This window comes from Drosophila rhopaloa, unplaced genomic scaffold (genome assembly GCF_018152115.1).
Source record: "Drosophila rhopaloa isolate 14029-0021.01 unplaced genomic scaffold, ASM1815211v1 contig_155, whole genome shotgun sequence".
NCBI classification, from domain to species: domain Eukaryota; kingdom Metazoa; phylum Arthropoda; class Insecta; order Diptera; family Drosophilidae; genus Drosophila; species Drosophila rhopaloa.
Genome location: NW_025335034.1, coordinates 14,319,535 through 14,344,645, shown reverse-complemented (window position 1 = coordinate 14,344,645; position 25,111 = coordinate 14,319,535). Strand labels below are relative to the sequence as shown.

Genomic DNA, 25,111 nt, shown 5'->3' with positions numbered 1-25,111 from the left:
ATGACCTTGGCGTAGACATCCGCACCCAGGACTACCGAGATGGTTGCCGGCAAGTAGAAACGTTTGTCGGCCAACGGGAGGTCTCCGTATCTGCCGACCACGGTGTCCGAGAGCTCTCGGATGGGGGTGCGGATGCGGACGTTCGGCTCCACTTTCAAGACGACCTCTAGCTTGAAGCCGTTGTCGCACTTTGACCGAATTGTCGCCGTGCAGATGCTCTCGTCGCCGACGGTCGTAGTCGGCAAGCGGAACGCGGATGCCAATGATGCGTCGATGCAGCTCGTCGGTGTACACGGGTCGATGAGGGCGGCCGTGTCGAAGGTCTTCAGCCCGGTCTCCAAAGTGATCATGGCCGTCGGCAGGACATTGACGCTGTGCCGTTGGAGAATGGACGCCAGTGACGGAGCCGGTGCCGAGGAGGCTGAGCGCGGCGGGGAGGCAAGCGCTCTGCGAGTTGGCGGATCTTGCCGGCGCGAGCGCTGCTGAGAAGCGGCGGATGCCGAGCGCCTTGCCGGGGCTAGCGCTTGGCGAGTTGGCGGATTCTGCCGGCGCGAACGCTGTTGATTAGCCGACGGCAGGGGACGCTCGTGCATATGGAGGAGCGTGTGGTGCTTGCCGTTGCACGTTTTGCACTTGTCGCCACTGCGACAACTCCCGTCGGAGTGCTCGTGGGCGAGACAATTTGAGCAGTACTTATTAATCAGCACTGCCCGAAGCCGCTTCTCTGCGCTCAGCTTTAGGAACCTCTGGCACTTTCGAAGCGGATGGATTCCACGGCAGACTCGGCATCGGTAGGAATGTATACCTCGAGTACGTCTGCTTTCTAATGCCTGAGCGCTGCGTGGACGAGGAACCATGATGTGATCTGGTGGGGAGTAATAAAAATAAAAAAAGATGATTTGAGATGCTTCGATGGCGAGGATTGTTGGGGAATTATGTGGAGGATGTTGGTTGAGGAAGACGGTTGGAGGGTTCTCCTGGCAGAAGAACCACCTTGGTCACGGGACGCTTGATAATCCTACGTGCCGTGAGAATGCTGACGACACGGACATTGCCGTCAGCCCCCGGAAAGACAGAGTCGATTCTGCCAAGGCGCCACTCATTCGAGGGCAGATTGTCCTCCTTGACGACTACCATGTCGCCAACGCGGAGATTTGCGGTCGGGGACTGCCACTTGTTACGCTTGTGGAGCTCTTTGAGATACTCCTCTTTCCATCGAGCTTGGAATTGTTGATGGAGCGCCTTTAAGTGTTGCCACCGATTTACAATGGACTTGGATTCCCCTTTTAATTCGGGTTCCACTATGGACAGAAGAGGTCCGCCGACTAGAAAATGCCCTGGTGTCAATGCTAAGAGATCAGTGGGATCTTCAGACATAGGAGATAGCGGTCTGGAATTTAGACAAGCTTCAATTTTCGCTAGGAGGGTTGAAAGTTCTTCAAAAGTGTACTTTCGAGTAGCGGTGGACTTGTAAAACAAGGTTTTGAAGCTTTTGACACCCGCTTCCCACAGGCCTCCCATATGGGGTGCCCCCGTAGGAATGAATTGCCAGTTGAGCTGCTGATGACTATACGCATCAGTCACAGACTCTTTTACGGCTTGTAGAAAATCTCGGGAGAGCAGGGTGGCAGCGCCGACAAAGGTTTTCCCATTGTCGGACTGCACTTGACGGGGAAAACCTCTTCTGGATACGAACCGAGCGAAAGCGGCGAGAAATTTCTCGGTCGTCAGATCGGATGTAGGCTCTAGATGGATGGCCTTCGTAGAGAAACACACGAAAACCAACACATACCCTTTTGTAATTAGGCAAGCTCTGCCTGTGTAATTTTTTATGTCGAAAGGGCCGGCGTAGTCCATCCCTGTGTACGTGAATGGCCGGGAAAAAGAGACTCGCTCTTTCGGAAAACTTCCCATCATCTGAACTTGCAATCGCTTCTTATGGATAACGCAGACCTTGCAGGAGTTAATAACGGCCTTTACCAAGTTCTTTATTTTCGGAACCCAATATCTGGACCGGGTGAGACGTACGACTAACTGGTTACCTCCATGCAACGTTATGAGATGCGTAAAGTTTACCAGTAGTCGAGAGAGTGCACATTCGTACGGGAGGATTATAGGATGTCGTTCATCATATCGCAAATTCTCGGAGGCCGTTATTCGGCCGCACGCCCTTATAAGCCCTTTCTCATCTAGAAAAGGGTTCAAGGAGAGGATGGAACTTGCCGCGGACACAGGACGCTTTTGACTCAAGCAGCGATATTCGTTAGCAAAATATCTGCGCTGAGTGCTAATGACCATGAGCCGTTCAGCGGCGACAAGTTCTTGGGCTTCTAGATGGACTTCCGGAATCGGCGACTGTTTCCTACATCGCTGGACAAAACGGTGGACATACGTAAGGACCCGTAAAGCTCTATTTAACTTGGAAAAGCGATCAAGGATGTCCTCTGTCGGACTGGACGCAACGTGGGCCTTGACAGGACGCCTTTCCACTTCGGTCACCTGTAAATCGGTGCTTTGGGCAGGCCACTGATCTCGTGGCTTTTGCAACCAAGTGGGCCCATGCCACCACAGGGAGTTGTCGACCAGTTCTTGTAATGGCACGCCCCGACTGGCCAAGTCAGCTGGATTGTGTTCGGATTGAACATGCGACCAATTGGCTGCCTCTGTGGACTGGGTGATCTTTGTTACCCGATTGGCAACGAACGTTGTCCACTGGCATGCTGGTTTGGCTAGCCATGCAAGCACAATCGTGGAATCGGTCCAACAATGGAGTTTCGAGGACAGCATCGGCATATGGGGGAGGATGGATTCGGCCATCTCGGATAGCAATAGAGCTCCACACAGCTCTAGTCTGGGAAGCGACACAGTTTTTACTGGCGCCACGCGCGTCTTGGCCGTGAGAAGATGCACTAGCGTCGTGTGCCCCATCTCGACGCGCACATAGATCGCAGCACCGTACGCCTTTTGAGAGGCATCACAGAATCCGTGATGTTCCACTCGGAATTCTGGGCGGAAGGAAACCCATCTGGGAATTCGGACTTGATCTAGGACTGAGTAGCTTTTAAGGAAATCACGCCACTTTTGGCACAGTTCAATGGGAAGTTCATCATCCCACCCTAGATCACGCAGCCAGATCTCCTGCATGAAAATCTTGGCACAGACCACGAAAGGGGCGAGCCAGCCTGCTGGATCAAACAGCTTCGCAATTTGGGAGAGAACATGCCGTTTTGTGAGTGTAGCTTCGGTGGATAGGTCGGGGAGGGCGAAGAAAAACTCATCGGATGTTGCTTTCCAACGGACTCCGAGAGTTTTCGCCGTGCTTTCCGTATCTATTTCGAGGAAATCGGCATTTAGAAGATGATCGGTTCCGATATGAGCCAGAACTTCTTTGTGGTTGGAGGTCCATTTCCTTAATGGAAAACCAGCCGAATCGAGGGCACTCTGCAACTCGCGAATGGTGAGGTGAGCCTCTTCTGCAGAGTCAGCTCCCGAAAGGACATCATCGACATACATGCAACCACGAATAACTTTACTCGCCCTCGGATGGGTTAGTTGCACGTCGGTCGCCAGCTGTTGCAGTACCCGAATTGCCAGGAACGGTGCACAATTGACCCCAAACGTAACAGTTTTTAGCTCAAAATCTCGAATGTACCCTTCCCTATCGCGGAATAAGATACGTTGGAACGCTGTCTGCTTCGGATCTACCCAGATCTGCCGGTACATTTTTTCGATGTCAGCACTATACACAAATCGGAAATATCGCCACTTCAGGATCTGGATGGTTAGATCGGACTGTAGGACCGGGCCAGCATGAAGGATATCATTTAAGCTGACCCCATTGTCTGAAGGGCTGGAGGCGTTGAATACCACTCGAAGTTTGGTGGTCGTACTCTCCGGTTTTAACACTGCGTGGTGTGGCAGGTAGTAACATGCTGAATCGTGGGTAGGAAGGACTTCTCTCATGTGATTGAGGTCGAGATATTCTTGAATAACTGAGTCGTACTTGGATTTTAACGTACTGTCCCTTTTTAGCCGCTGCTCGTTTCTTAAGAATTGAGCCAGCGCCTGGGATCTGGAATGTCCCAGGGAGCAATTAATGTTCTCAGGATCTCGAAAAGGGAGACTCACGACATACCTGCCGGTTTCGTCTTTTGTGGTGGTCCGAAGAAAATTGTCCTCACAAATCACGTCGGATTCTTTTGCCACTTTTACTGGCAGATCCTCCACCTCCCAGAATTTGGTGAGGAGTTTATCGAGAGACGCTTCATACGTGTGTGCAACTTGCGTGGAAAAGGATGATATTTGATCATGCCTCGGAGCTGGTACTGGTCCTGTTAGAATCCAGCCGAAAATAGTCTCTTGACCGAGAAGCGAGCCACAGATGTTCGCTCGGGTACCGCTTAGTAGAATGGATGGAAGTATATCGGCCCCGATTAGAATATCTATTTGTGCGCTCTCATAGAACTTTGGATCCGCTAGCGGAAGTTCGGGAAGGTCTCGCAGGAAATGTTGCGGAAGCGGACATGAAGGAAGATTTCCGGCTATTTGTGGAAGCACGTAGGCAGTGGTGTTTAACTGCAAGCTAGGCCGGGTTGGAGAACGGATCGTGAATTGACAGATCTTTTTGGTCTCAGCGGAGACCGTTTGATTAAGTCCTGAGACCTGTGCTCGGATAACCTGGAACGGCAGTTTAATCAGGTTGAAAAGGCGCTCAGTGATGAAGGTCGCCTCAGATCCGGAGTCTATTAAGGCTCGCGCTTGGAAATTGGAACCTCGATGGCATATATTAATTACAGCGGTGCCTAGGAGGACTGACCGAGTGCCTGCCGCAAAATAATTCTGAAGCGTTGACTGCGTGCCACTGGCAGCCGAGGGACCGAGAGTATTTGGTCTGGATCTGGGCGTTGGCGTTGGATTTGCGCGCGCTGGGGATGGGCTGCCTCGGTGTAGGAGCGTGTGATGGCGGCCGCGGCACGTGAAGCAGTAATGTGCGCTTTCGCAGTCGCGCAACTGATGTGTCCGCGCAAAGCAGTTTAAACACAGCTGTTTTCTTTTTATATATGCGATGCGTTGGTCGACCGTCATCTGGAGAAATTTGGCGCATGTGCGTACAGGATGGTTCTCTCTATTACAGAGATCGCACCCTCTAAGTTGCCTAGGTGCTACCCTTGTCTCGTATGAATTTATTCTTCGAGACGCCGAGTTGGAAGTGGATGCCCTGGGCTGAGTCTGACTAGAACCTGATGGTCGTACATCATCTATGGCTTCTAGTGTCCTGTGACGCTCCGTTAGGAAAACGTTCAGCTCGTGCCATGTAGGGATCTCGGCTTTGTTATGGAGGGACTGCTCCCATAGGGAAAGCGTAAGCTTTGGGAGTTTGGACGAGCACATATATACCAAGAGGCAATCCCAAGTTTCGACCTGAATACCGGACATTTCTAGTGCAGTAAGGCAACCCTGGATGGTACTTTGAAGTTCTTTCAAGGCTGACCCAGACTCCTGTGTGACGGACGGTACATTGAAAAGTATCTTTAATTGACTGTTTACTAACAATCGCTTGTTTTCGAAACGCTCAGTGAGGTTATCCCACGCTGATCGAAAGCCATCATTAGTAAGGGGTGAATTTGAAACTATATTGTGAGCGTCGCCACTCGTTTTGGCATTAAGGTGAAATAATTTTTCGACAGGAGTGAGTCTGGGATTGTTGATATAAATTGCCGTGAATAGATCCCTAAAGGTTGGCCAACGAAGATAGTCGCCGGTAAAAACTTCGGTATCGCACGGCGGAAGCCGGCAGCCTGACGGAATGTATGTCTGAGAAGGATCAGCTGGCGTTGGGGAAGGTTGCGGAAGTTGCGGAGTTTGCGCTATCATGTCTGCTATCTGGGCACCGCACCTTTCGTACGCGCTGTAGCAATACCCGTACTTAGCCTTGAGGACTGGCAAGCTGTCAGCTGCACCTTCTCCGGCTGCTACAAGGCATGCGGTACAGGCATCGTATTCTTTTTTGATGCGGATCCATACCTCTCGGATTTCGTCTCGGCGAATATTGAGGACGGATAACGTAGGAGGGACCGCCGAGGGAATATTTATCCGCGATTCCAATTCGGACAGTCGATCCGAGACTTCAATAAATTGGCTCATAGCGAGGTCGGCAGCCGTTGCAACCATTTTTGTGCTGGCTCGCGTGGTTCTTTCGATGGAAGAAGGAGCTTTTTTGGGAGGTGACGTCTTGACCTTTTTAGGTGTGGGCGTCCTTACCGTGATTTTTGGTATTTTCGGTGATGGAACAGGGGGTAGTTTGTTGGAACTTTCCCCGGACATACCAAACTAGGATGCTGTTAGGATGGAATGTGCGCGCTGATGTTTCGGACAAAAATCAGAGAAACAATTACGGACCCACTTATGGACCGGTGGAAATAGGATATCGACTAGCTCAAAAAATAGTCGATATGCGTGGCTGAATTATTGTTGAAATATTCGCCAGGCTTTTGGTGGAACGATGGAGCAAGAATGGAAAAAAAATACCAAAAAAAAATACCACAAAATAAAAATACTGAAAAAATACTGGATTGGATGAGGTATTTGTCGTTTAGTATTTTATAGTGGGTGGTTGGCCGAATTAGGATGGGATTGGATGTCCCCGGCAGTGTTTGGAGTTTATTGGTTTTGTTTTTCTTTATTTTAAAAAAAATATTCGGAGACAAAAAAAACAAAAATAATACCTTTCAGTGGTATGCGGGTGGTATTTTTTTCGAATTTTTCTTTTTTATCCCCAAAAGAAAAAATTGAGTATCGATGTATCTGCAGATTTACCAAGCTCAATAAATAAGAAGACAAAATACTGGAAAGGGCGTTTTTTTTTTGAAGAAAAAAAAATGTGAAACCGAAGAAACAAATTAATAAATCAATAAATTAATAAATTGATTCCACTAGTTCCGCGATGGCGACAGTATTTTATATTTTTTTCCCCCTTTTTTTTTTTTTTTCTTTTTTGGAACTGGCAGTAATTCTCAGTATTTGTTTAATTTTATTGGAGTTGAACTTGGTGTTTATTAATTTTGTTGGAATTTATTAATTAATTTATTAATTGGATGATTGAAAAACAACTGCCCGAACTTTTGCGGGCTGTGTATTGGTGACGCTGGAATGCGCGGGATTATCGAGCTTTTTGCGGTACTGCAATTCGCGTGTATGTGTAGATGTATGGATGGATAGTGCCCAAAATATGTAAATAAGTAAAACACACTGAGACACAAAAGTTATTTCACGTCAGCTTTAGGAATTCGTTTTATATATATTTATTGGATGGCCGACGGAAATACTTGAGCTTTCGGAATTGGGGTGTAGTTGTGTAGAAAAAATATGTATAAATGTATGTATATATATATGGAATATGTAATATATGTAATATGGATGTAATATATGTAATATGGATGTAATATATGTAATATGGATGTAATATATGTAATCAATATGGCGGAAAATTTTATTGTAAATTTTGCCGGCGGGTATGTGTTGTAAATTTTCGATTTATTGTGGACTGTATTTGGATTTGTAATAATGTAAGCAAATATTGTCACAGCGGATGTACAATAAAAAAATTAATATCAAAAAATATTAGTGGGCCGAAATTGGCGGAACACTTAATTTTTTGTTTCACTTTTTTTTGTGGAAAATTAATTTGAACTCAATTTTTTAAATTGATTTATTTTTCACTGTTCACTGAATTTTGAAATTAATTTATTGTTCACTGTACGCTTGACTTTTTATTTGCACACTTTAATTTGGATTTCTACTTTTTATTTTCTTCGATTTGATGTTGGATGTATATTTAGTGGATGTACGGCCAAATGCGAATATGAAACTTGTACATCAATATGCACACGAAAAGGAATTAGAAAATAGGCAATATGGCCGCACGTTAAAAGAGAACGAAGAAATAAAAGACGGAATTGGAATTGTAATTTACTAACTGTCGTCGTCGGATTAAATCGGACTTGGATTTTAGACAAATCGTACAGAAAGTCAAACGAATTATGTTCTTCGAATGGCTGACTGTCGATCGGCAGTTAATACAAAAATTAATTAATTGGCACTTATCCGGCTCGAAGGACCAAAAAATGAAGAGTTGGGGCGTCGGGGATGTCGTCGCTTGGGGGCAGCTTCGTCGGTGGTTGCGGCTGTCGCAAGCTGGAAAATACGTGGTGAAGAGACACTCGATCGCGGTGCGCAAAGTTATGAAACAAAAGAACCTCGGTGAACTTTTCGGGTTATAGCGCGGACCGGCCGGGCGATGTATTTCACTAGTGGTACAATGAAAGACTAACTTAAACCTAATTGAACGCTGCGGGAGAGCCTGGCCAGTGCGGGCGAGTGGGCATTCGCTACGAGGGAAGCGCGGGCAGTTTAAACGAGGGGAGAGCGGCGTAAACACCGTCAATTATGTAACGGCTCCCTCAATTTCCTGGGATGCAATGTTAAAATTCACGCGAACAGAATTAACTCTAATAAGTGATCCTGATATGTACAATTTTCTTAAGAGATCTATACGAGGAGGATTGACTCAATGCACTCAACGAATTTCAAGTGCTAATAATAAATACATGGAAGACATTATCGAAGTCCACTAATTTCTTGGCATACATTGATGCTAATAATTTATATGGTTGGGCCATGAGTCAACCCCTTCCCCTATCAGAATTTACATTTTTAGATATAAAAAATATGCCAGCAAACGGGGCTTATGGGTACATGCTCGAAGTAGACCTCAAATATCCTATTGAACTTCATAACGCGCATAATTCATTGCCCTTCTGTCCTGAAAGTAAATTGCCTCCAGGCTCAAAAATTCCCAAGCTAATAGCTGATTTAAATGATAAAGAAAATTATATTATACATTTAAAATACCTACAATTATGCATTCAACACGGGATTATAGTAAAAAAAATTCATAGAGTACTAAATTTTAAACAATCTTGTTGGCTAAAACCCTGCATAGATTTAAACACAAAACATAGAAAATTAGCTAAAAACAAGAAAGGAAAGCTAACTTCGTTCGGAGCCGAACTTGATATACCCTTGCAGAATATTATGTACATTATATTCTCCAAAATTATTCATAAGATGCATTCTTAATACTCATAAAAAATCCCAACTTCCTAACTTAACAAACACCAAAGTTATGGCATTTCCGATCAATCAGATATATGGCGGCTATAGGATATAGTCGGCCGATCCTTATGATATTTGGTAGGTCGGATTGATTGGCCAAATATAAAACCCATAGAAAATCCCAGCTTCCTAACTTTACAAACACCAAAGTTATGGCATTTCCGATCAATCAGTTATATGGCAGCTATAGGATATAGTCGGCCGATCCCGGCCGTTCCGACTTTTATACTGCGTGCAAAGGAAAAAAGGGTGTGTGCAAAGTTTCAATTCGATAGCTTTAAAACTGAGAGACTAGTTTGCGTAGAAACAGACAGACGCACAGACGGACATGGCTATATCAACTCAGGAGGTGATCCTGATCAAGAATATATATACTTTATAGGGTCGGAGATGTCTCCTTCACTGCGTTGCACACTTTTGACCAAAATTATAATACCCTCTGCAAGGGTATAATGAATTTGAAAAAAATTTTTTAAATTAATGAATAACGCTGTGTACGGGAAAACAATGGAAAATGTCCAGAAAAGGAGAGTCGTGGCACTGGTGACTCATTACCAATCAAAACAAAACTCACCTGGTTTTAGACAACGAATCGCCAGTCACAATTTTCATAGTGTAGAACTTTTTGGCCCTAATTTAGCTGCAATCGAGTCGACACAAACATGTATATTTTATGATAAGCCCATATATATTGGATCCAGTGTTTTAGAACTGTCCAAATGGTTAATGTATGATTACTTCTATAATTTTCTTTCTATAAAGTGTCCTTCGTCAAGTATTATTTATATGGATACCGATTCCTTTATTATATCATCCAAAGAAGACTTTTATAAATTAATAAAAGAAAATCCTAGTCGGTTTGATACATCAAACTACAATGAAAATAATAAATATAATATAGCTCAGGCCAATAATAAAGAACTAGGCTTAATGAAAGACGAAAATGCAGGAAAAATAATGAAGTCCTTCGCGGGTCTAAAGGCCAAGGCCTACTCAATCTTAGTTCTGAAGGACAGTAATCAAAATTCAGAGCAAAGTCCTTACGAATGTATAAAAAAGGTTAAGGGAGTTCAAAGATCGGTTGTTAATAAGCTATCGCATAATGATTATATAGAATGTATTAAGCAAAAGAAAACTTATTATGGGGAACAGCGAACAATTAGAAAGAGAGCTCATAATCTTTATACTGAAATAGTTAACAAAATAAGTCTTCATTATAAGGATGATAAAAGGTTTATATTACCTGATAAAATACATACACTAGCTCACGGACATTTTGAAATAAGAAATATTTCAGGTGATAGTTAAAATTAAACAAAAAAAAAAATGCATAATTAATCAAAAATGTATTTAATATATTTAAAATGTACAATTTGTAAATTTGTGTAAATATATAATAAAAAAAAAAAAAAAAAATGAATTATAAATTATTAAATAAAATCTGGGTGTGTATGGCTATTATTCCAAATTACTATTTCAGCAAACTTTGTTTATCTATCCACGAAGAGTGACTTTCATCAAAACCAAGCCACTTAACCTTGAGTCGATTCTTTCGGTTTTCTAATATTTTCTCTACCAAGAACGCATTAGGATTTTTAACTCGTTGAAGTTCTTGTTCATAAAATGATCCCTCAATAGGTTCACTCTTATAATCCTCCAACTCATACGTTGCAGGGTAAGTAGACTTAATCTTTATTACTTTAAAAACTTCTGTTGTCCAATTGGGTTCATATCCCTTCATAAACACGCCCTTATATTTACTTATTCGAACGTAATCCCCCACATAAAATTTGTGTTGTGGATATATTTTTGGAATATTGTAAACTGATTTCAATATAAACTCCTCATTTTGAGTGCATACATCAACTGGACTCATTTTAATAGTTCTGTGATACGAATTATTATATTCATGGACAAGTTCATTGATTTTATGAATCCATCTATATTTTCCCTGCATACTAAACATTTTCCACATGTTACTTTTTAATGTTCTATTAAAACGCTCGCATATGGATGCTTTTAAATGTGTGTAGGTATGATAATGATTTATATGATGTTTTTTCATTAAGGTACCAAATGAAGAATTAAAAAATTCTTTACCTTGATCTGACTGAATATTCTTAGGGTTAGTTTTCGCTGTTTTAAATACTGTGTTCATTGCTTCTACTACCTCCTGTGCAGATTTGGTTTTCACAGGTACGGCGTACGCGTATTTAGAAAATGTGTCAATAACTGTCAGTAAATATCTATATCCGCTATTTTCTTTCCAAAAAGGAATCATTTCAACTAAATCAATTTGCCAGGTATCATTTATTCCTTTTTGAACAAATTTGCGTCGAATAAAATTTTTTCGAACCTGTTTATGAATTTCATTAACCACTTGCTGTTTGCTCATGATGTTATTTTTTATTAGGTGTTGAAGAGGGTTTAGATATTAGTGATTGCTTATATACAAGTACATCGCTTTTTATTTCCTTACGCATCTTTTTTGAAATTTCAAAACACAGTCTAGTTAAATCTATTTGAACATTTTTATCGTAAGATCCTTCTAAATCAGATAGTTGAACATCATATTTTTGTAATGAAACGCACTTAGGAATAATGTGATTATAGTAAAGGTATATAACTTGTTAACTTAATATTGAGTTCCAACATAAAAATGTAGTAAAAAATATACCTAATCTTAGTAAGGATCTCCAGGACTCACTATCAAATTCAATTTTGTTACCATACTGGTTTATTACCATTGCATACTGCTTATCGGATTTTCGAAACCTAAAATTACATTTTATAGGAGATCAGGCAACAAAAAATCGTATTGATCAAGTTTTAGTTGAATATATTCCTTGTATGTGAGGAGCTGCATCCATTGATCTTTTTCAAATCCCACGAAATTATTTTTACTTTGCTGCATCCAGACCATTGGTGAAAATTTTCGTGATGTTGACAATCCACATTTTATTTTTAAATTATGTACTACATAATATTCGAATCCGAATATAACTTCATGATCCTGATTTTTTCGGGGTTTTTTATTTTTTGTATCTTGGTACGTGTCCATTATGGTTGAGCCGTCTTTCTAAACTACTCATTTGTACCGATCAGACCGCTATATAAAGGGGAAACTTCATGTAGTCATAGCCTCAGTTGATAAAAAAATCTCAAGCAATCATGAACACTGTAGATCGAAAATCTAGCGTTATAGTAGATTTTCAATATTTACTTGGAAACAATAAACAAGTTTTTGTTAAGGAGTTAGCATTCATGCAGACCGGAACAGTCGTCCCCAATTTCTTTCATTTCAAACCCCCATTCAACATAAAGGAATTGGAGAATGAAACAATTAAACAGCAACATTTAAATCGACAGAATATTAATGGATTGGATTGGTCAGCTGGAGATATACCATATACATGTCTAGAAGAAATACTTTCACCACTTAATAAGTATAGTGCAATTATCGTACGTGGTGAAATTAAAAAACATTTTTTAAGTAAATATTTATCAACAACCATTATCGATATTGACATTGGAAGAAGTTTAGCACAGCTTCCAAATTTTTTCACCAATTGTAAAATCCACACGAAAAAAATTCCTCTTAGATGTTCATTAAATAATTTGTTTAAACTATTTGTAATCTTAGAAAACTCAAATTATGAAGTATATTGTAATCCTAACACATATATTTGATTATCAGTAAAAAAATTATAGTCGAACTAAGAGGTTGTCTTATTCAATGGATACCTTTAAGAATTTGTAATGACCCCCGCAGAAGGGGATACACTCAACTAATTTATTGTAATTATTGCGGATCTGACACTCATTTCGAAAAGAACTGCTCAAAAAAACGTGACCAGGAAAAATCTAAATAATAAAAATGTAATTTAAGGATATATTAATATAATAAAATATATATAAAATAATAAAATGTTTACACAATTCATACATCCCTTCACAATGTTAATTTGCGGACCTTCAGGATCCGGAAAAACAACGTTTTTAGAAAATCTAATAAATAAAAAGAATGATTTGCTAAATGTTTCCATAGATCGGATTATTTGGTGTTATGGAGAGGATACTGCTAAACCTAATTTTAATAATGTTGAGTACTATAAAGGAGTCCCCGAAACAATTGAAAACGAAACTAATGAACCTATTCTTTTAATATTGGATGATTTGATGATGGGGGCATTTAATAAAAATGTGTGTGAACTGTTTACGAAAGGATCGCACCATAGAAATTTATCAGTTGTAGTTGTAACTCAAAATATATTTCATAAATCATCACATACCAGAGATATTTCACTAAATATATGTATATATACAATGGAAAATGTCCAGAAAAGGAGAGTCGTGGCACTGGTGACTCATTACCAATCAAAACAAAACTCACCTGGTTTTAGACAACGAATCGCCAGTCACAATTTTCATAGTGTAGAACTTTTTGGCCCTAATTTAGCTGCAATCGAGTCCACACAAACATGTATATTTTATGATAAGCCCATATATATTGGATCCAGTGTTTTAGAACTGTCCAAATGGTTAATATATGATTACTTCTATAATTTTCTTATTATAAAGTGTCCTTCGTCAAGTATTATTTATATGGATACCGATTCCTTTATTATATCATCCAAAGAAGACTTTTATAAATTAATAAAAGAAAATCCTAGTCGGTTTGATACATCAAACTACAATGAAAATAATAAATATAATATAGCTCAGGCCAATAATAAAGAACTAGGCTTAATGAAAGACGAAAATGCAGGAAAAATAATGAAGTCCTTCGCGGGTCTAAAGGCCAAGGCCTACTCAATCTTAGTTCTGAAGGACAGTAATCAAAATTCAGAGCAAAGTCCTTACGAATGTATAAAAAAGGTTAAGGGAGTTCAAAGATCGGTTGTTAATAAGCTATCGCATAATGATTATATAGAATGTATTAAGCAAAAGAAAACTTATTATGGGGAACAGCGAACAATTAGAAGTAGAGCTCATAATCTTTATACTGAAATAGTTAATAAAATAAGTCTTCATTATAAGGATGATAAAAGGTTTATATTACCTGACAAAATACATACACTAGCTCACGGACATTTTGAAATAAGAAATATTTCAGGTGATAGTTAAAATTAAACAAAAAAAAAAAATGCATAATTAATCAAAAATGTATTTAATATATTTAAAATGTACAATTTGTAAATTTGTGTAAATATATAATAAAAAAAAAAAAAAATAAAATGAATTATAAATTATTAAATAAAATCTGGGTGTGTATGGCTATTATTCCAAATTACTATTTCAGCAAACTTTGTTTATCTATCCACGAAGAGTGACTTTCATCAAAACCAAGCCACTTAACCTTGAGTCGATTCTTTCGCTTTTCTAATATTTTCTCTACCAAGAACGCATTAGGATTTTTAACTCGTTGAAGTTCTTGTTCATAAAATGATCCCTCAATAGGTTCACTCTTATAATCCTCCAACTCATACGTTGCAGGGTAAGTAGACTTAATCTTTATTACTTTAAAAACGTCTGTTGTCCAATTGGGTTCATATCCCTTCATAAACACGCCCTTATATTTACTTATTCGAACGTAATCCCCCACATAAAATTTGTGTTGTGGATATATTTTTGGAATATTGTAAACTGATTTCAATATAAACTCCTCATTTTAAGTGCATACATCAACTGGACTCATTTTAATAGTTCTGTGATACGAATTATTATATTCATGGACAAGTTCATTGATTTTATGAATCCATCTATATTTTCCCTGCATACTAAACATTTTCCACATGTTACTTTTTAATGTTCTATTAAAACGCTCGCATATGGATGCTTTTAAATGTGTGTAGGTATGATAATGATTTATATGATGTTTTTTCATTAAGGTACCAAATGAAGAATTAAAAAATTCTTTACCTTGATCTGACTGAATATTCTTAGGGTTAGTTTTTGCTGTTTTATATACTGTGTTCATTGCTTCTACTACCTCCTGTGCAGATTTGGTTTTAACAGGTACGGCGTACGCGTATTTAGAAAATGTGTCAATAACTGTCAGTAAATATCTATATCCGCTATTTTCTTTCCAAAAAGGAATCATTTCAACTAAATCAATTTGCCAGGTATCATTTATTCCTTTTTGAACAAATTTGCGTCGAATAAAATTTTTTCGAACCTGTTTATGAATTTCATTAACCACTTGCTGTTTGCTCATGATGTTATTTTTTATTAGGTGTTGAAGAGGGTTTAGATATTAGTGATTGCTTATATACAAGTACATCGCTTTTTATTTCCTTACGCATCTTTTTTGAAATTTCAAAACACAGTCTAGTTAAATCTATTTGAACATTTTTATCGTAAGATCCTTCTAAATCAGATAGTTGAACATCATATTTTTGTAATGAAACGCACTTAGGAATAATGTGATTATAGTAAAGGTATATAACTTGTTAACTTAATATTGAGTTCCAACATAAAAATGTAGTAAAAAATATACCTAATCTTAGTAAGGATCTCCAGGACTCACTATCAAATTCAATTTTGTTACCATACTGGTTTATTACCATTACATACTGCTTATCGGATTTTCGAAACCTAAAATTACATTTTATAGTAGACATAGTTGGATGATCAATAATTGAATCAGGCAACAAAAAATCGTATTGATCAAGTTTTAGTTGAATATATTCCTTGTATGTGAGGAGCTGCATCCATTGATCTTTTTCAAATCCCACAAAATTATTTTTACTTTGCTGCATCCAGACCATTGGTGAAAATTTTCGTTATGTTGACAATCCACATTTTATTTTTAAATTATGTACTACATAATATTCGAATCCGAATATAACTTCATGATCCTGATTTTTTCGGGGTTTTTTATTTTTTGTATCTTGGTACGTGTCCATTATGGTTGAGCCGTCTTTCTAAACTACTCATTTGTACCGATCAGACCGCTATATAAAGGGGAAACTTCATGTAGTCATAGCCTCAGTTGATAAAAAAACTCTCAAGCAATCATGAACACTGTAGATCGCAAATCTAGCGTTATAGTAGATTTTCAATATTTACTTGGAAACAATAAACAAGTTTTTGTTAAGGAGTTAGCATTCATGCGGACAGGAACAGTCGTCCCCAATTTCTTTCATTTCAAACCACCATTCAACATAATGGAATTGGATAATGAAACAATTAAACAGCAACACTTAAAGCGACAGAAAATTAATGGATTGGATTGGTCAGCTGGAGATATACCATATACATGTCTAGAAAAAATACTTTCACCACTTAATAAGTATAGTGCAATTATCGTACGTGGTGAAATTAAAAAACATTTTTTAAGTAAATATTTATCAACAACCATTATCGATATTGACATTGGAAGAAGTTTAGCACAGCTTCCAAATTTTTTCACCAATTATAAAATCAACACGAAAAATCTTTCTCTTAGATGTTCATTAAATAATTTGTTTAAACTATTTGTAATCTTAGAAAACTAAAATTATGAAGTATATTGTAATCCTAACACATATTTGATTATCAGTAAAAAAATTATAGTCGAACTAAGAGGTTGTCTTATTCAATGGATACCTTTAAGAATTTGTAATGACCCCCGCAGAAGGGGATACACTCAACTAATTTATTGTAATTATTGCGGATCTGACACTCATTTCGAAAAGAACTGCTCAAAAAAACGTGACCAAGAAAAATCTAAATAATAATATTGTAATTTAAGGATATTGTAATATAATAAAATAAATATATAAAATAATAAAATGTTTACACAATTCATACATCCCTTCACAATGGTAATTTGCAGACCTTCAGGATCGGAAAAAAATAACGTTATTAGAAAATCAAATAAATGAAAAGAGGAATTTGCTAAATGTTTCCATAGATCGAATTATTTTGTGTTATGGGGAGGATACTGCTAAACCATATTTAAATAATGTAGAGTACTATAAAGAAGTCGCCGAAATAATTGAAAACGAAACTAATGAACCTATTCTTTTAATATTGGATGATTTGATGATGGGGGCATTTAATAAAAATGTGTGTGAACTGTTTACGAAAGGATCGCACCATAGAAATTTATCAGTTGTAGTTGTAACTCAAAATATATTTCATAAATCATCACATACCAGAGATATTTCACTAAATATATGTATATATACAATGGAAAATGTCCAGAAAAGGAGAGTCGTGGCACTGGTGACTCATTACCAATCAAAACAAAACTCACCTGGTTTTAGACAACGAATCGCCAGTCACAATTTTCATAGTGTAGAACTTTTTGGCCCTAATTTAGCTGCAATCGAGTCCACACAAACATGTATATTTTATGATAAGCCCATATATATTGGATCCAGTGTTTTAGAACTGTCCAAATGGTTAATATATGATTACTTCTATAATTTTCTTATTATAAAGTGTCCTTCGTCAAGTATTATTTATATGGATACCGATTCCTTTATTATATCATCCAAAGAAGACTTTTATAAATTAATAAAAGAAAATCCTAGTCGGTTTGATACATCAAACTACAATGAAAATAATAAATATAATATAGCTCAGGCCAATAATAAAGAACTAGGCTTAATGAAAGACGAAAATGCAGGAAAAATAATGAAGTCCTTCGCGGGTCTAAAGGCCAAGGCCTACTCAATCTTAGTTCTGAAGGACAGTAATCAAAATTCAGAGCAAAGTCCTTACGAATGTATAAAAAAGGTTAAGGGAGTTCAAAGATCGGTTGTTAATAAGCTATCGCATAATGATTATATAGAATGTATTAAGCAAAAGAAAACTTATTATGGGGAACAGCGAACAATTAGAAGTAGAGCTCATAATCTTTATACTGAAATAGTTAATAAAATAAGTCTTCATTATAAGGATGATAAAAGGTTTATATTACCTGACAAAATACATACACTAGCTCACGGACATTTTGAAATAAGAAATATTTCAGGTGATAGTTAAAATTAAACAAAAAAAAAAAAATGCATAATTAATCAAAAATGTATTTAATATATTTAAAATGTACAATTTGTAAATTTGTGTAAATATATAATAAAAAAAAATAAAATAAAATGAATTATAAATTATTAAATAAAATCTGGGTGTGTATGGCTATTATTCCAAATTACTATTTCAGCAAACTTTGTTTATCTATCCACGAAGAGTGACTTTCATCAAAACCAAGCCACTTAACCTTGAGTCGATTCTTTCGCTTTTCTAATATTTTCTCTACCAAGAACGCATTAGGATTTTTAACTCGTTGAAGTTCTTGTTCATAAAATGATCCCTCAATAGGTTCACTCTTATAATCCTCCAACTCATACGTTGCAGGGTAAGTAGACTTAATCTTTATTACTTTAAAAACGTCTGTTGTCCAATTGGGTTCATATCCCTTCATAAACACGCCCTTATATTTACTTATTCGAACGTAATCCCCCACATAAAATTTGTGTTGTGGATATATTTTTGGAATATTGTAAACTGATTTCAATATAAACTCCTCATTTTGAGTGCATACATCAACTGGACTCATTTTAATAGTTCTGTGATACGAATTATTATATTCATGTACAAGTTCATTGATTTTATGTATCCATCTATATTTTCCCTGCATACTGAACATTTTCCACATGTTACTTTTTAATGTTCTATAAAAACGCTCGCATATGGATGCTTTTAAATGTGTGTAGGTAATAATAATGATTTATATGATGTTTTTTCATTAAGGTACCAAATGAAGAATTAAAAAATTCTTTACCTTGATCTGACTGAATATTCTTAGGGTTAGTTTTTGCTGTTTTAAATACTGTGTTCATTGCTTCTACTACCTCCTGTGCAGACTTCGTTAGAATGTGTCAATAACTATCAGTAAATATCTATATCCGCTATTTTCTTTCCAAAAAGGAATAATTTTAACTAAATCAATTTGCCAGGTATTATTTATTCCTTTTTGAACAAATTTGCGTCGAATAAAATTTTTTCGAACCTGTTTATGAATTTCATTAACCACTTGCTGTTTGCTCATGATGTTATTTTTTATTAGGTGTTGAAGAGGGTTTAGATATTAGTGATTGCTTATATACAATTACATCGCTTTTTATTTCCTTACGCATCTTTTTTGAAATTTCAAAACACAGTCTAGTTAAATCTATTTGAACATTTTTATCGTAAGATCCTTCTAAATCAGATAGTTGAACATCATATTTTTGTAATGAAACGCACTTAGGAATAATGTGATTATAGTAAAGGTATATAACTTGTTAACTTAATATTGAGTTCCAACATAAAAATGTAGTAAAAAATATACCTAATCTTAGTAAGGATCTCCAGGACTCACTATCAAATTCAATTTTGTTACCATACTGGTTTATTACCATTACATACTGCTTATCGGATTTTCGAAACCTAAAATTACATTTTATAGTAGACATAGTTGGATGATCAATAATTGAATCAGGCAACAAAAAATCGTATTGATCAAGTTTTAGTTGAATATATTCCTTGTATGTGAGGAGCTGCATCCATTGATCTTTTTCAAATCCCACAAAATTATTTTTACTTTGCTGCATCCAGACCATTGGTGAAAATTTTCGTTATGTTGACAATCCACATTTTATTTTTAAATTATGTACTACATAATATTCGAATCCGAATATAACTTCATGATCCTGATTTTTTCGGGGTTTTTTATTTTTTGTATCTTGGTACGTGTCCATTATGGTTGAGCCGTCTTTCTAAACTACTCATTTGTACCGATCAGACCGCTATATAAAGGGGAAACTTCATGTAGTCATAGCCTCAGTTGATAAAAAAATCTCAAGCAATCATGAACACTGTAGATCGCAAATCTAGCGTTATAGTAGATTTTCAATATTTACTTGGAAACAATAAACAAGTTTTTGTTAAGGAGTTAGCATTCATGCAGACCGGAACAGTCGTCCCCAATTTCTTTCATTTCAAAACCCCATTCAACATAAAGGAATTGGAGAATGAAACAATTAAACAGCAACACTTAAATCGACAGAATATTAATGGATTGGATTGGTCAGCTGGAGATATACCATATACATGTCTAGAAAAAATACTTTCACCACTTAATAAGTATAGTGCAATTATCGTACGTGGTGAAATTAAAAAACATTTTTAAGTAAATATTTATCAACAACCATTATCGATATTGACATTGGAAGAAGTTTAGCACAGCTTCCAAATTTTTTCACCAATTGTAAAATCCACACGAAAAAAATTCCTCTTAGATGTTCATTAAATAATTTGTTTAAACTATTTGTAATCTTATAAAACTCAAATTATGAAGTATATTGTAATCCTAACACATATATTTGATTATCAGTAAAAAAATTATAGTCGAACTAAGAGGTTGTCTTATTCAATGGATACCTTTAAGAATTTGTTTGGTAATGACCCCCGCAGAAGGGGATACACTCAACTAATTTATTGTAATTATTGCGGATCTGACACTCATTTCGAAAAGAACTGCTCAAAAAAACGTGACCAGGAAAAATCTAAATAATAATAATGTAATTTAAGGATATATTAATATAATAAAATATATATAAAATAATAAAATGTTTACACAATTCATACATCCCTTCACAATGTTAATTTGCGGACCTTCAGGATCCGGAAAAACAACGTTTTTAGAAAATCTAATAAATAAAAAGAATGATTTGCTAAATGTTTCCATAGATCGGATTATTTGGTGTTATGGAGAGGATACTGCTAAACCTAATTTTAATAATGTTGAGTACTATAAAGGAGTCCCCGAAACAATTGAAAACGAAACTAATGAACCTATTCTTTTAATATTGGATGATTTGATGATAGGGGCATTTAATAAAAATGTGTGTGAACTGTTTACGAAAGGATCGCACCATAGAAATTTAACAGTTGTAGTTGTAACTCAAAATATATTTCATAAATCATCACATACCAGAGATATTTCACTAAATACAAAATATATTGTTGCTTTTAAAAACCCCCGTGATAAGCTTCAATTTCAATGTTTAGCAAGACAAATTTATCCTGAAAATCCCTCAGACTTATTTAGAATATATAAGGAAGTTACGGAGCAACCTCATGGATATTTACTTATTGATCTCACCCAAGGAATCAACGATCTCTTAAGATTTAGAACTAACATTTTTAATTCCGAATATACAGTGTGTTATTCAGAGGAAAATGGTTTACAAAAGAATCTAAAAGCGAACAAACATATATTGTATGTTCTCAAAAAAGCTAACAACAAACTACGGAAGGCAATTATAAGTAATAGCGATAGTGAGTTAGTTAAAACATTAGTAGAGATCGTATTAAATACATTGCAAGGAAATCATAAGGTTACAAAAACACATCTAACAGCGCTCAAAAAGTATAAAAAAGTATTACGCTACCTTTCCTGTCCAAAACGCACATTAAATTCCAAGAGAAAAGTTATAGTTCAAAGAGGAGGAAAAATATTAAGCCATGCTATAAAATAAACATAATTTAAACAAAGTCATTTTGATGATCCCCATCAAATATCAAAAATTAATAAGCGATGAATTAATAAGTTTAAAATGCTTACCAATTTTTAATGATAACAAAATAAGTGATTTTGACAAATTGATTAAAATTCGTCAAGAATTGTCTTCATAACAAAATAAAAAACGTAATAAATTATGGCATGTATCAAATGAACAAAAAGCACCCTCTATCTCAACTCAAACTAATGAATCTCAAACAACTGATTGGATTGATACAAACCCTAGTACTTCAGGATTAAAATTAAAAATTGACTCTTCACTACCAAAAAAGGTTGAGTTACCAGATTTACCATCTGAAAGTGAGGAAGATTTAAACTCGGAAGCAAATGATCACAATCGAAAAATTCGGAATACTTCCTTTGGTGATACTAAAGAAGATATTAAGAAGATGGCAGTTACAAAAGTGAAGCTTAATGCAAAACAACGCAAATTAAGAGTAAACCTAAAAAAATATAAAGAGGAACCATATCCATTTCAAAATCTTACTTATGTAACAGGGCGTGAAAAGTTGAATCGATCGGTTAAAAATTCTGTACAAATAGGGAAAAACAAACTAAATTGGACGTCATATCAATAATTGTAAAGGCTGATTTCAGAAATGGGGTATTTATATGACATGTTTATCACATTGCTCAGCAATGATTCACTAAATGTATTTCCTGATAATGTAAAATGTGCATTTACTAACATTGTAAATATTTCTGAAGATATGAACGATGCTTGGGAAGTCGGTATTACCGATATATATCTAAATAATTACATTAAAAATTCATCTGACAAAGAAATAAATATACCTACAAATACAGAAAATAGTACAACTGAATTTGTTAGTTTAGTAAATGCTGAAACATTTAGATATACAAATGTAACCATGGAGTCAAAAACACATGAAAATGGATTAATTTTTATTTATACTGATATAATCAAACCGAGGATTGTTGGTAGTAAAAGACCCCGATGCCTTCGAGTACTGCATTACAATGGTAAAGAAAAAAATATTCAATTTAAAAATATTGAATATTATCCTTTAGACATATGGTCTCCAAACGAGATATCAATATTAATAACCGATTCAAAAGGTTATAAGAAAAAAGACTTCATTTACCATCCAAAACACATCGTAAACGTACCCAGACGCAGCATAAAATAAAAAAGCCATCAAGAAAGATAAATATTAGTGATATTTTCTCTAAGTCAAAATGAGTAACCTTATTGAATGCATGAAAAGTGAATTGGATTTGTTTGCCCCCCATCCAACGCAAAGCTCTATTTTAAGAACTGAAGAAGTATCATATAATCCAATTGCATCCTTAGACAGCGCTTCTTCAATCGAATTTGTTTGCTTGGGTAATGGTGAGACATATAGAGACTTATCAAGTGTTTATTTACGTCTTGTAGTACAATTAAAAAAAAATGACAACATCGTCATTGAAGGAAACGCCGTTGGTGTAGTAAACAATATTTTACATTCGATATTTCGCAGTTCTTCAGTTTATTTAAATAACATTTTGGTATCGCAGAGTGATAATAACTATCATTATAGAGCGTATTTGCAGACAGTTTTAAACTATGGGAGTGATGCGTCAGAAAGCCATTTGGCCGCTCAAGGATATTATCCTAATTTTGGAAGAATAACAGCTGGTCAATATGTTTACCCATCAACAAATGAAACTCAGAAAAATATATTTAAAAATAGTAATAAGGTTGAACTGTTTGGTAAGATTCATGGAGATATATTTAATCAACCGAAACTGCTTGTAAACAACGTTGATTTAAGGATTAATTTTAACATTGAGAAAACTTCATTTTATTTAATGGAAAACGAAACAGAATCAAATCTGAAGATATTGGAAGCGCAACTTTTTATGAATCATATAACTATCAACCCCAGCATTTTATTGGCCCATCATCATGTATTACAAACAAAAAATGCCATATATCCATTCAACAAAGTAGAAGTAAAGTCATTCACTATATACCCAGGAAACAATACATTATCGATTGATAACGCTGTTATTGGGCAATTACCAATTTTTTTAACGTTTTGTACGGTAAAAAATCGTGCATACTCAGGAAATCGTGGATTGGACCCATTCGATTTTGAACATTTTAAAGTTCAACGATTTAACCTTTTGGTTAATGGAGTTCAAGTTCCTTCTCAGGCCCTTGAGTTTGATTACTTGAACCCCGAAAATCCCCAAAGCGCGCGAGGATATAATGCTATTTAGAGGAAGTGGAATAAAACATTACGATCGGGGTCTGCAAATTACAAAGGAAATGTTTGATAAAAACAGTTTTATATTAGCCTTTGACCTAACTGCGGATCATTCAAACTCAACTGTGTGCTCGAATTTAATTTCTCAATAAGAATCGAAATATCAGAGTTCTCCTTTGAACATGAATACATTACAAATTATTGATTTACTATGTAAGAATACATATACAAAAGCTATTTTTAAAGGAGTTTTTCCATCAGATCAGCTACCCAAAACGATTTCTAAGTTTCCAGCTCTAATTATTGCCAACACTGATACTTCAGATCAACCTGGTACACATTGGATTGCATTCCATTTTAATAGTAATAGGTCAGCTGAGTTTTTTGACTCCTATGGGCAATACCCTCAAAAAAAAGAGTACATAACCTTTTTAAAAAAAAATTCTGTAAAATATTTGTATAACAAACAGCAACTACAAGGATATTTCTCAAATTCTTGTGGACATTATTGTATACTGTATGGCCTTTTTAAAAGTAAAAAAAAATCTTTAAACTGTTTCTTAAAAAATTTTAAGAGAAATGATTTTTTTTATAATGATAAGCTTATTCTGAAAATGTTTAAGAAATATTTTAAAAATAAAAAAACAATTTAATTAAAATAAAATCAATTAATATTGTTTATTGTGGGGGTTCTATATAATCTCTGGTTCAACTTATAATATCTTAACATAATATTAACGGCTTCGTCTTTTAATAGAGGCAGTCTATGACACTGACAGGTATCCGGTCCGACCGAGGCGTCTTCATCGCTCCAGGGACAAAGCTTGTAGTGAAAACCATACTTTGAGTGAATAAGTTCCTTGCCTTCCAAATCCTCCAGTGTAAGGCGTAAATATTCCAGTCTGGTTACGTGCTCCTCGAAGATCATGTCTTCGAACTGCATTAAGAACAACTCAATTTGTTTCGAGTGCATTTTAATAGTTGCTTATTTGGAATGGTTTTCACTCTTTAAGACTGCGCGAACGACTGATGCAGAAGAAAGAATGTTGTGGTCTTATATGGGGTCTTATATGTCCTTATTTACTTTATTTATTTTAAGATATAAATTCGATTAGATCAGGACTATATCTATTCATATCTTTTCCTTTGTATACAATGTGAGAAT

At 36.2% G+C, this 25,111-nt stretch overlaps 1 pseudogene; it reads right to left on the bottom strand.

Moving 5' to 3' along the window:
- Positions 1 to 1,438: 1,438 nt before the first annotated feature.
- On the bottom strand, positions 1,439 to 24,874 carry LOC123037298 (annotated as a pseudogene).
- Positions 24,875 to 25,111: the final 237 nt, after the last annotated feature.